Raw genomic sequence first — 13,017 nt, 5'->3', positions numbered from 1 at the left:
AGAACAAGACATTATCCACAAATCAAATAACTGAAAATAAAAACAATGGAAGCAAACTTTCAGTTTACTTACAACATGCCAAATAATTTGCTAGCTTAACTTGTTTTTCCTCAAAATGGTTGTACCAATTTACATTCCTATTTGCAGTGCAAGCGAATATTAGTTGCTCCACATCCTCACCAACAGTTGGTATCATCAATCTTTCTTATTTTAGGATCATCAATATTAACAAAGAAGATCTCGTGTATCTCGTGAAGAGCAGGGTGGAGAACCAATTTTCTATAATCTGAGAGAATCATACTAGATAGATAAGAACAGAAACTGACATTTAGAATAGCCATGTAGGAAAATTACTTAATTGCTTTGTGTTACATAATCCTCATTTACAAAATCAGGGTAGCACTTCATAAGGTTGTTGGGAGGAGTTAAATATGTTAAAAGACATGCTGCACATTGTGTTTTCAGTGTTAACTGTTGTTATTATATCTTCACCACAGAGTCAGTCAGTGAACAAACATTCCTGGATACATTTTTCCATGGGTTATGTGAGACCTCCCCAAACACTGCTGCACTCTAAAGCTTAGCCAGTCACTCACTCATTCATCAGGCAGGGAGGCTACAAAAGGCATTTTTAAAGTCATTATTTGACAATGCCAGACAAAAAAATTCAGGAGAAAAAGAAAATGGCTGAATATGAGGCAAAGGAAACTGAGGATAGGTTATCTTCTGTGTAATTTCCATTATTATAAACATCTTCACAAAAATTATAAACAGCCCAAAATATTCATTGTCTCTCAAATTCGAACCATTGGTTTAAGAAATAGTTGCCTTAAACTTTAAAGTCTATGAAATAAAATGGAGAAAATAACATTTAAAAAATCACTTATCATTATACACACACATAGGTGAACTTCTACCAATTTATACAGTTTCAGAAATGGCAGATGCTGTTGGGGGTGGTCAATGTAGGATAAAATTCTAGCCTTATGAAAACAAAGTATTGTTATGTATTAAAATGTATTAAAAATAACCTGAAATATGAATATTTATAATGAGAAGCAACAAGAAGATCCACACCAAGTATGCCATTATACTAATTATACTGTAAAGCCAAAAATAGCATATTTTGCCATGCAGGAGCAAACAGATCAAGTTTTACTCTTGAGGCAAGGTTGTGAATAAGTCAACAATTTTTATTTGCTACCTACATCATAACCAAAACAAAGTGCCTTTAGATATGCAAGAGTCAAATATGCATTGTCACATTTTTCACTCTGATTATTTATATATTACTTTATAAATAATATGAACTATATATAACATTGTAACAAAGGTAGACATAACTTGAAACCCTACCACCAGTAACGTTTTGATGTCCATATTTGAAAGTTTAATAAACACTAAATTTAACATCTCTCATTAGCATTCCCATTGGCTTACTGGGCTACTCAGTTATATTCAACTGGTAGAGCAGTAAATAAGATGAAATGACAGAGCTGGTCCCATTCTCATGGACTTTCCTGGGTTGCACATTAGAATCTCCTAGGGAGCTTTCAAAATCTTCACGCTCCTGGGTTTTAGCCCCCAGAGAATCTGATTTAATTGGTTTATAGCCACAGTTTTCAAAGGGAAATTGGGGCAGCTTAGTTCCCTGGGGGCAAAATGTCTGGACACATTTCTGATTGTCACAGCTGGGGAAGAAGGATACTTCTGGCATCTGGTGGATAGAGGCCAGGGACGCTGCTAACCAATGCATGACACAGACCTCACAACAAAGAATCATCCAGGGCAAAATGGCACTAGCGCTGAGGCTGAGAGGCCTGCCCTCGGTTACAAGTCACTGTTCTAGAATCTCCCTGAAAAGGTGTCATGGTGGATAAGGGAATCCGTGGTAGGCTGTGTGATTTGGGAAGAGCTCCCCATGTGATTCTCCATACTTGACACCAGGCAGGTCGAAGTTCATGTTTTTAATATTTAAATCTCCCAATGATGTATGATATACTTGAAAGCTAAAAAGATAAACAATATATGTTGTTTGGTCTTAGGAGAGTTATAATCTAGAAGAAAAAAAGACATAAACTATTTTATGAGACTAATGACTGGGTTGCAGAAAACTTCTATTCTTTTTGCCTACCTGTATCTTCTAAAATTTGCAATAAACTTGTATTAAAGAGGTAAGTAATAAAAGCTAAAATAATATAAATAAATAAGTATAAAATATAAAAAATTTTATTATTGAAGAAATAAATTACTATTTAAAAATAAAAAAATTTAGATTACAATGGGTACTGTTATTTTTGAATGACTGCTAATTGAATAAATCAGTTCTTGTAAAAAGGCTTATTTGAAATGCACTGACTCCACTGCTGAGGTGGTTGAGGACAGAATAAACAACTACCTAGTGACTATATATATATATATATATATAAATTTTTTTTTTGAGTCTGTCATCAAGGGTTGATTTTATAAGTCTGAACTTGCCATAAGTGTGTGAAGTTAACACACACTCCCTCTTGATAATATATTTTGTTTTGGGCTTTCAGGAGATATCTGGAGACTGAGTTTTGTTTTTCCCCCTACATGCCTGTGTGGGGGTGGGGGAGGAACAGATCTGAAGAGAGTAAGGGATATCTAGTAAGAGCTATGTGGAAGAGGAAGCCTTTGAGGTGTCAGGTATTGGAGATGGATGAAATCAGAATTTTTAAAACTAGCATTTCTGAGCTGAAGTCTCATCTGGGTGAAAAACATACTAATGTGACTGAAATTTAAAAGAAAACAAAACCCATCACTCTACTTGTTTTGAAAGATGGGAATCTCTGTGTTAGTTGAGCTGCTTTACAGAGTTCTTTTAAACTGACTTGAAAAGCAAACAAATAAATAAGAAAAAGAAAGGAAGGAAAGAAAGGAAGGAAGGATGGAAGGAAGGAAGAAAGAAAAAGAAAAAAGGAAGAAAGAAAAAAGACAGATAGTTCTTGCAGATAAAGCTGAGAATTTAAACACCCAGAAAAGCTGCTTGCTATTTCAAAATCAGTATTTGATCATTGTTTCAGTGGACTTTTAGACAAGGGCAGACACTATATGGTGTTTTGTGTTTCCTGCTTCTGTGCATTTGCTTATTTCTTTTAAGGCTGGGTTCAACTGACATCTTCTCCCAAGAAGTCTCTGATCCTGTCAGCACAGAGGAATCTGACAATCTTAAGACACACAAAATAGTCCCTGTTATATTATTTATTAACAGTCAAATTCTCCTTAATTGGCTGCAAACTCAGAGGCAGGATTTGTCTGGTTCACATCTCCCTACCAGGCCAAACATGACGCCTTGGATCATAGATCCTCAAAAAAGGTTTGTTGAATGGGACAACTTTGTTTTCTTTCCCTAACCCTATAATGAGAGATATTATGATGCAATCCTTTTTCTTTCTGGCTCTGATTTTAAGAAGCAACCACAACAAATTTTTCTTTAAACCGCACCATTTAGATGCAGCAGTTCTAGACTGCAGCTTCTGAAACCGAAGCAGGAAGGGACATTATGTATTGCTGTTAGAAATCCACAAATGCTTTGGTTTCAAATACTTTCCATTGCTTTTTTTTTTTCCTTTTCATCAAATGAAATCTTTCCATGTTTTAGCTTTCAAAGAGATTAAGCACATTCAATCTAATTATGCAACCCACTGACAAAAGCAATCTAAATGTGAAACACTCTGCTGGTTGTATTTCACAGTTGCCATTGGAAACAGACAAGTTTGGAAAACTGCAAAGTCAAGTCTAAGCCTTGGCATTATCATGCCTCTGAGAGAAGGCATTACCTGGCTCTGCTCCTCCTTCCTTCAGTCTTTGCATGAGTGCTGCGTGTATTCAGTTGGGCTCTGCAAATAACCGAAAACAGCTGCATCAATATGGGACTACTATATACATATAAAAAAATGGAGAAAAGCTCTAAAAGTTAAACAAACAAACAATAAACAAATAATGCCCAACTTGCCAGGGAGTCTGAGACTTGATACATTCTGAAGATAGATAAAATGCAATTTATCTGATGTTGGAGAATGTAACAGCTGCCCTGGCATGAAAAAAAATTTCCTAATTCCATACATACTTGGTAGCTCCTCAGGCTCACAATTCAACCTTATGTATCATAATTGTTAGCTGTCAATTTTTTTTACATTTTTTTTATTGAGTAATAGTTATTTTACAATGTTGTGTCAAATTCTAGTGCAGAGCACAATTTTTCAGTCATACATGAACATACGTATATTCATTGTCACATTTTTTTCACAATGAGCTACCACAAGATCTTGTATATTTTTCTCTGTGCTATAGAGTATAATCTATTCTGCATTTTAAAATCCCAGTCTGTCCCTTCGCACCCTCTGCCCCTTTGGCAACCATAAGTTTATATTCTATGTCTATGAGTCTGTTTCTGTTTTGTATTTCTGTTTTGTTTTGTTTTGTTTTTAGATTCCTCATATAAGCAATCTCATATGGTATTTTTCTTTCTCTTTCTGGCTTACTTCACTTTGAATGACATTCTCCAGGGACATCCATGTTGCTGCAAATGGCGTTATGTTGTCGGTTTTTGTGGCTGAATAGTATTCTGTCGTATAAATATACCACATCTTCTGTACTCAGTAATCTGTTGATGGACATCTAGGCTGTTTCCATGTCTTGCCTATTGTAAACAGTGCTGCTATGAACACTGGGGTGCAGGTGTCATTTTGAAGTAGGGTTCCTTCTGGATACAAGCCCAGGAGTGGGATTCCTAGGTCATATGGTAAGTCTATTCCTAGTCTTTTGAGGAAACTCCATACTGTTTTCCACAATGGCTTTCTTTGCTTCCCTCTCCCACTCTTAATGATTTAGATGTCTTCTTTTACAATTTTGTGTTTATTCTATTTGGAATTCATGGTAGTTATCACCTTTCCAGTTATGAGTTTCTCATTTTTGTATCATCCTGTTTCTTTTCTATTTAGAGTAGACCTAAATGAATATTTCTTTTAGCATAGGTTTAGTGTTGCTAAACTCTTTTAGTTTTTGCTTGTCTGTGAAGTTCTTTCTCTCTCTTTCTATCCTAAAGGATAGCTTTGCTGGATAGAGTATCCTAGGCTGTATCTTTTTTTCATTCAGGACTTTGAATATATCTTGCCACTCCATTCTGGCCTGTAGTGTTTGCGTAGAGAAATCAGCTGAGGGCCTTATGGGGGTTCCCTTGTAACTCACTCTTTGTTTTTCTCTTGCTGCCTTTAGGATCATTTCTTTATCCTTGACTTTTGCCATCTTGATTATATGTCTTGGTATGGGTCTGTTTGGGTTCTTCCTGTTTGGGACCCTCTGAGCCTCCTGTACTTGGATATCTGATTCTTTCTTTAGGTTTGGGAAGTTTTCAGTCATGATTTCTTCAAATATCTTTTCAATCTCCTTTGTTCTTTCTTCCCCTTATGGAACCCCTATTATGTGTAGATTGGCATGCTTTATATTATCTCATAGGTCCCTTATGTTGTTTTCATTGTTTTTTATTTGTTTTTCTCTCAGCTGTTCTCATTGGGTGCTTTCTGTTGTCCTGTCTTCTAGGTCACTTATTCATTCCTCTGCATTATCTAGCCTGCTTTGTACAGCCTTTAGGTCAGCTCTCATCTCAGCAAATGAGTTTACTAATTCTACTTCGTTCTTTATAGCTTCTATTTCATGTTTGACATATTTTATATCTCTAAACACTATTCCTTTTAGTTCCTTCAGTACTTTGATCAGTCCTTTTTTGAAATCTTGATCTAGTAGGCCATCAATGTCAATTTCCTTGATCGTGCTTTCAGGGGATTTCTCTTGATCTTTTAATTGGGAGTGGTTCCTCTGCTTCTTCATATTGCTCTTATCTCTCTGGCACTGTGGCTTAAGGAGTATCAGTTATCTAGTTCTCCTGGAGATGCTGTGCTCTTAATGATTTTATCGAGAGGTCTTTGTGTCTTCTCCCTGTTTCACGATCTCAGCTTGCTGTTTCCAGAGGCCCTCTGTTGGCACTCTCTTCTGTGATGCTCCCAGTGGCTGTCGGCTAGCAGCTCGTGCCCCCTCCTAACACTGGGTCAGGAGCTGAGCTCTTTCCCGGTGGGCAAGTGGGTCACTCCCCTCCTTCTGATGCCACAGTCAGATGCTGTGCTTGGGGGGAGGCAGGTGGGTGGATCGCACCCCCTCCCAGCACCGTGGTCAGGTGCTGCATTCCTGCCAGGAAGGGGGATGGCCGCCCACCCTCTCCTGGCGCTGGTGGCTCCGCTGCTCTGTGCAGCTACCCACTCCGCCTCAGGTCGGTGCTCCGTAGGCAGGCTCGGGGAAGACCACAGAACGGCCCCACCCCTGCTCTGTGCCAAATCTCAGCTCCTTGTTTGTCTTGGTGGCGCAAGTTCTCTGAGGTGCCAGGGCAGAAAGATCCTATCTGCCTCAGGCTGTAAACAAGTCTCAGTCCTGCCTAGGAGGTTACAGAGCCCCTGGGTGCAGATTCAGGTCTTGGCCCCATCCCAACCCGGATGCTGAGCACAGGAGGAGATGGCAGCTGTGGCTGCACCCCACCTCCCTTCTTGCGAAAAGTGCCAGTAATGGCAGCGCAGGTCTGAGGAGACAAAGGCTACAGCGCCCCCCCCCGCCCCAAGGCACACCAGCCGTGTTGCTTTTCTTTTTTTGCAACTTATGGAGGACCAAGGTTGTTCTGTTCCTTATCCTCTCCCAGCCACGGCGCGCAGCCCCCTGCCGTCCCCTGGGGCTGCCTTAGTGCAGCCGCCCCAGTCCTCCGCCTGGCTTGGGTGGCCTGTCCTGGCCCCAGCTGCTGGCTCGCGTCTCGGGCTGGGTGTCACAGGGACCCTTTGTGCCCATTTAACTCAGTTCTGTTGGTCAAGGGGTGCTAGGGCAGATCTGAGCCATGGAGGCTCCCCTTCCATCCCACTGGCCTCTCCGTTGGAGAGGGGAGACCCAGCTAACGAGCACCAGTCCTCCTTTGCCACTCCCTCCCCTTGGGATTGGTCCCACACTGTTTTGCTTTTTCTTCTTTCTTTTTTCCTTTTCTCCTACCAGATATTTGGCATCTTTGTTTTTTGAAGAGGGCGATGTTCTGTTGGAGTTTGGCAGGTGCTCTGGTTGGCTGAGTAGGTCCGTACATGTGAGTTTTGGTGTATTTGTGGGAGAGGATGAGCTATAAGCGTCCTTCTACTCTGCCATCTTGCTTCTCTCTCAGCTGTTGATTTTGTATTTCACCCTGGTAGTATGTTATATTCAGATACAGAAGAGATGTACTACTTCCAAAACAGATTTCTTAATTATTTTTATTTACTTTAGATTATCTAATGATAAACAGTACATTTTCTTCCTAAAAATAATTTTGCGGATTATTTTGAATTATAGGCTGGGTTTAGAGGATGGTTCCAAAACATTTTCAAAGTGGAAAAAAGAGGGCTGGCATCCATGTGGCAACATTAAGATGCACAAAATTGTTTCCTTGAAATGAGAGCACTCAGCCATGTAAAGACGGCAGGTTTGACTAGTTCCTTTTTCCTTCAACTCTCCAGCCTCTCCTGGGTGTTATCTGATTGGAAAGTCTTTGCAAGTGACTGACAGGTATGGCAAACCCCTGGAGAACAGCTCTTTGTAACAGAAACTGAACTCCATGTTAAACTTTCTGTGAACTCTGAGCACCCAAGCATTAATCTGAGCAGCTTGGCCTGTTTTCTTGAGCTCCTCCCCTCACAACAGGCGTATACCAACATGTGCTGTAGACGAGGTGAGACTCTCCCTGGCCCTGAGTTCCTCTCAATTTCTTCTGGCTTGGGATGCTGAAGTCACAGAATGCCTTGAGGCAGAGGACCCACCCAAGGGATGGCTTGAATAGACTTTCTAATTTACACAAATCTTGGAATTATTAAGAATCTGTTTCTACATTCTATTTCATGTTTCAGTCTTGTACTATTAGCCTCCACCCAAGACCTCCCAGCTGGAATCTCAGTGCTTCCCAGCTGTAGGATTAGCATGACTTCTGTGCATTCATTTATTTATTCACTCATCCAGTTATCTCTCCATGCTGTCATTGAACAAATATGTTTGTTGATCACTGCTGTAGACTGAATGTTTCTGGGGGTTATGGTGAAACCTAATCCCCAGTGTGATGGTATTTGGAGGTGGGGCTTTTGGGAGGGCTCTGCCCTCATGAATGGGATTAGTGACCTCATAAAAGAGACCCCAGAGAACTCCTCAGCATCTTCCACCATGTGAGGACACAGAGAGAAGACTGCAAGCTGTAAACCAAGTATATGGCTCTCAACAGACGCCAAATCTGCTGGCACCTTAATCTTGAATTTCTCAGGCTCTGGACTGTGAGAAATGAATGTTTATTGTTTATAAACCACCCAGTCTCTATGGTATTCTATTAGAGCAGCCTGAACTAACACAATCTTGTACCATATTCAGTACTGTGATATAGGGATAAACACACCACTAGGCACAGTACTGTGAATACAGTGATAAGCAAAAGCAGACACAGTCCTGTTCAAAGGTTCTTACAGCCCCCCGAGGGTAGGGGATAATCACCCCCACCTCCCAATAAATTTAAAATTGGAAATGAGGTAGATTCTGGGAAACCAAGCTATGAGTGCCTATGAAAGAGCTTATCAAGTTGAAGCAGGGAGGGGTAGGCAGGAAAGCTTTCTTCCTGAAAAATTCCAGCCTATCTGAGGTGAGTTGGAGTTATGCTGACAAAGGAGTTGGGGGTGGGGAGAGCACTTCACGCAAAGGGAGCCACTCACAAAGCTCCTCTGGTGGGAGGAGGCTCGGCACTTCCCAGGAATTGAAATAAGGGCAATTTGACAAGAGCATGAGAAGAAATAGGGTGAGAGAGGATCTGGAGGAGGTCCTGTAGATCATGATAAAAATTCTGATTAATAGGCTAAGAGAAATGACTGAAGACTTTAAATCATGACACTGGAATGACCAGACTTATGCTTATTTTTAAAGAGCACTTGGCTACTAAGCTGAAAACAAATAGAGTGGAGGCAGGAGTGAGATGGGTGATGATAGTTCTGGTGCAGATGAAGAGCCCAAGACTGTGGTGGTGGTGGATATATAGTGGCGGAGTGATGTCAGAGATTTTCGAAGGCAAATTCATTGGCGTCGTAATGTATTGCATACGGGCGTAAAGGAGAGGATTCTGGGATGGAACTTTCTGATGAGTTAAGTCACTCACAGAAAAGGGACACTGGAAGAGGGTCTCAATTAGAGGAGAAGATCATGAAGGCAGTTGTGGACATTTTGAGTTGAGCTATTTAACTGGAGATGTCCATTTGGCATTTGGACATTGGGATCTCGGGTTTAGAGTAGTGACCTGGGCTAGAATTACATATCTGTGGATCACTGGTGTGTATATAGGTGCTAATTGCATCTGTAAGTATGGACTAGCTCTCCTGAGGAGATGCTGTGGAGTGAGAACACAAGAAGACCTAGGACTTAGAACATTCCAACATTTAATGGTCAGACAGGGAAAGCGAAATTATCAAAGAGATTGCAAAAGGTTGTCAGACAAATAAGAAAAAAACCAGGAGAAGAGTGTGCTGGAGGTTCTCCATTTATCTTTCCACCCTTCTTTGTGTTGTTCTGTGCCCTGGGGAGCTCATTTCTGAGCCACATCACCCAGGCTCCCTTCCCCTGGCTTGATGCTGTGCTCAGCCAATGAGAGAAAAAAGAGATCAGATATATTCCTCTCTCTCCTTCCTGTTATGCTGTGATTTTACAGTGGCTTCATTCTTCTAAGATTACTAGTTTTTATCTTAGAGTGAGTTGAAAAGTATGTTAAAGGCAAAAAAGAGAGAGAGAGAGAAATGCACTGATGAGTCTTAGGAGACATTCTGTGTGGCCTAAAGCAGAAGAATGTAGCCACTGTCAAATCACAGCATAGCAGACTGGGTTTGAGGCAAGCCTACATACAAAACATCCATTGAGATTTGCCTGTACTCTGTCTTTACCCTTTTCTGCATCTCTCATATTACTCTTCAGCTTTTTCCAATCGGTCAACTTACTAACATTTTGCATAAAGGAGAAGAGTCATAGGAATGTAGCTGGAGGTGAATATGGGCTCAAAGGAGTGTTCAACAACAAGAAGAGCAATCCTTAAGCAGGTCAAGAAATATATTCAAAGCTGCAGGGTCAGCCTTTGGGGGAGATGTGAATCAGGTTAGTTGCTATAGGTCTAGTGTCTGGCGAGCAATGGGAGAGCCTTGTACACATACCCGAACAACCTGAAATGTGTTGCTGTTCTCTTCATTACCACAATGGTCCAATGTGTATGATCAGGTCCTTGCTTGCTTACCTTGTTTGCCTCTTGGGGTAACAGTTTCTTGATCAAAATAAAGAAGTATGTCCATTTAGTCCTAATAACCCTAATGGCTGGAATATTCTTAACTTGAAAAGTTTTAGCAGCAAAAAGAGAAATTAATTAAAAATGGCTAAGCCTATATTTTGGAAGGAGAACTACAAAAAGTGTTCTGTAGAGTTAATTAAGCATGAATAATTAATTAATCTTGAAATTTATATTCAAAGCTTCCTTTTTAAGCCATTGCTAAAACTTTAGCCAAGTGAAGTAATACATTTATCTCTGATCTTGTTTTCTTTTGGGTTCTCTGTGTTGTTCTGACACATGCCCCCTGTCTTTTGCCTATCTGTTCAATGAAAGTGATATTCTTGAGTCTGTGCCTGAATTACCAATTATGGAGGGTTTAAAAAAATTATTATTGTTCTGAGTTACTTTAAGTATGGAAACACTTTAACTATCTTTAAAGGAAGTGGCTTCTATCCAGGGCTTTCTACTAAATGCCTTCTGCTAATTCTGATTATTTCCTGGGAAATGACTTTCCTTTTCATGTGGTAGAATGTGACTTTTGGACTTTTAAAATACTCTCTACTTCAACAGAAAAAGAACATAAAGAAACAATCCCCTTTAAAATAGCACCCAAAGTAATAAAATATCTGGGAATAAATCTAACCAAGGAGGTGAAAGAATTATACACAGAAAACTATAAACCATTGATGAAGGAAATTAAAGAAGATTTTAAAAAATGGAAAGACATCCCATGCTCTTGGACTGGAAGAATCAATATTGTTAAAATGGTCACACTGCCCAAGGCAATCTACAGATTTAATGCAATTCCTATCCAATTACCCAGGACATATTTCACAGAACTAGAACAAATCATAATAAAATTTATATGGAACCATCAAAGACCTAGAATTGCCAAAGCATTACTGAAGAGAAAGAAAGAGGCTGGAGGAATAACTCTCCCAGACTTCAGACAATACTATAGAGCTACAGTCATCAAGACAGCATGGTATTGGTACCAAAACAGACATATAGACCAATGGAACAGAATAGAGCCCAGAAATGAACCCACAAACTTTTGGTCAACTCATCTTCGACAAAGAAGGCAAGAATATACAATGGAATAAAAACAGTCTCTTCAGCAAATGGTGTTGGGAAAACTGGACAGCAGCATGTAAAACAATGAAGCTAGAACACGCCCTTACACCATATACAAAAATCAACTCAAAATGGATTAAAGACTTAAACATAAGACAAGATACAATAAACCTCCTAGAGGAAAACATAGGCAAAACATTATCTGACATACATTTCAAAAATTTTCTCCTAGAAGAAATAAAAGCAAGAATAAACAAATGGGACCTAATGAAACTTACAAGCTTCTGCACAGCAAAGGAAACCAGAAGTAAAACAAGAAGAAAACCTATGGAATGGGAGAAAATTTTTGCAAGTGAAACTGACAAAGGCTTGATCTCCAGAATATATAAGCAGCTCATATGACTCAATAAGAAAAAAATAAACAACCCAATCCAAAAATGGGGAGAAGACCTAAACAAGCAATTCTCCAAGGAAGACATACAAATGATCAAAAAGCACATGAAAAAATGCTCAATATCACTAATTATCAGAGAAATGCAAATCAAAACTACAATGAGGTATCACCTCACACCAGTCAGAATGGCCGTCATTCAAAAATCCAAAAATGACAAATGCTGGAGAGGCTGTGGAGAAAGGGGAACCCTCCTACACTGCTGGTGGGAATGCAGTTTGGTACAGCCACTGTGGAAAACAGTGTGGAGATTCCTCAAAAGACTAGGAATAGACTTACCATATGACCCAGGAATCCCACTCCTGGGCTTGTATCCAGAAGGAAATCTACTTCAGGATGACACCTGCACCCCAATGTTCATAGCAGCACTATTTACAATAGCCAAGACATGGAAACAGCCTAAATGTCCATCAACAGGTGACTGGATAAAGAAGAGGTGGTATATTTATACAATGGAATACTACTCAGCCATAAAAACTGACAACATAATGCCATTTGCAGCAACATGGATGCTCCTGGAGAATGTCATTCTAAGTGAAGTAAGCCAGAAAGAGAAAGAAAAATACCATATGAGATCGCTCATATGTGGAATCTAAAAAACAAAAAACAAAAACAAAAACAAACAAACAAACAAAAACAAAGCATAAATACAGGACAGAAATAGACTCACAGACAGAGAATACAGACTTGTGATTGCCAGGGGGTGGAGGGTGGGAAGGGATAGACTGGGATTTCAAAATTGTAGAATAGATAAACAAGATTATACTGTATAGCACAGGGAAATATAAACAAAATGTTATGATAACTCACAGAGAAAAAAATGTGACAATGAGTGTGCATATGTCCATGAATGACTGAAAAATTGTGCTGAACACTGGAATTTGACACAACATTGTAAAATGATTATAAATCAATAAAAAATGTTAAAAAAACAAACAAACAAAAAAATAAATAAAATACTCTCTACTGCCTCTGTATTCTACCTGCATGTTGCAATGTTATTTTGTGGTGGGAAAATAATTTGCAGTTTGTTTGAACTGAAAAAGATACCCCATTGGGCAAGAACAATAATGCCATGGTAATTCCTGTCTAAGTCTGTTAAACATCCTTCCTGGATGTCAGAAGCTCAGGA

The 13,017-nt window shown here is 39.6% G+C and overlaps 1 long non-coding RNA gene across 1 annotated transcript in view; it reads right to left on the bottom strand.

Annotated features, from left to right (window-relative positions):
- Positions 1-1,952: 1,952 nt before the first annotated feature.
- Positions 1,953-13,017, bottom strand: part of LOC140695920 (uncharacterized) — a 72,146-nt gene continuing 61,081 nt past the window's right edge. Inside the window, exons 2-3 of the long non-coding RNA XR_012071783.1 lie at positions 3,807-3,866; positions 1,953-2,009 (exon numbers count right to left, since the gene is read on the bottom strand). This is a non-coding gene — a long non-coding RNA (uncharacterized lncRNA). The remainder of the gene's footprint in view (positions 2,010-3,806; positions 3,867-13,017) is intronic.

This window comes from Vicugna pacos, chromosome 1 (genome assembly GCF_048564905.1).
Source record: "Vicugna pacos chromosome 1, VicPac4, whole genome shotgun sequence".
Taxonomy (NCBI): Eukaryota; Metazoa; Chordata; class Mammalia; order Artiodactyla; family Camelidae; genus Vicugna; species Vicugna pacos.
The sequence above is the reverse complement of the archived record's forward strand: the minus strand, read 5'-3'. Positions and strand labels throughout refer to the sequence as shown.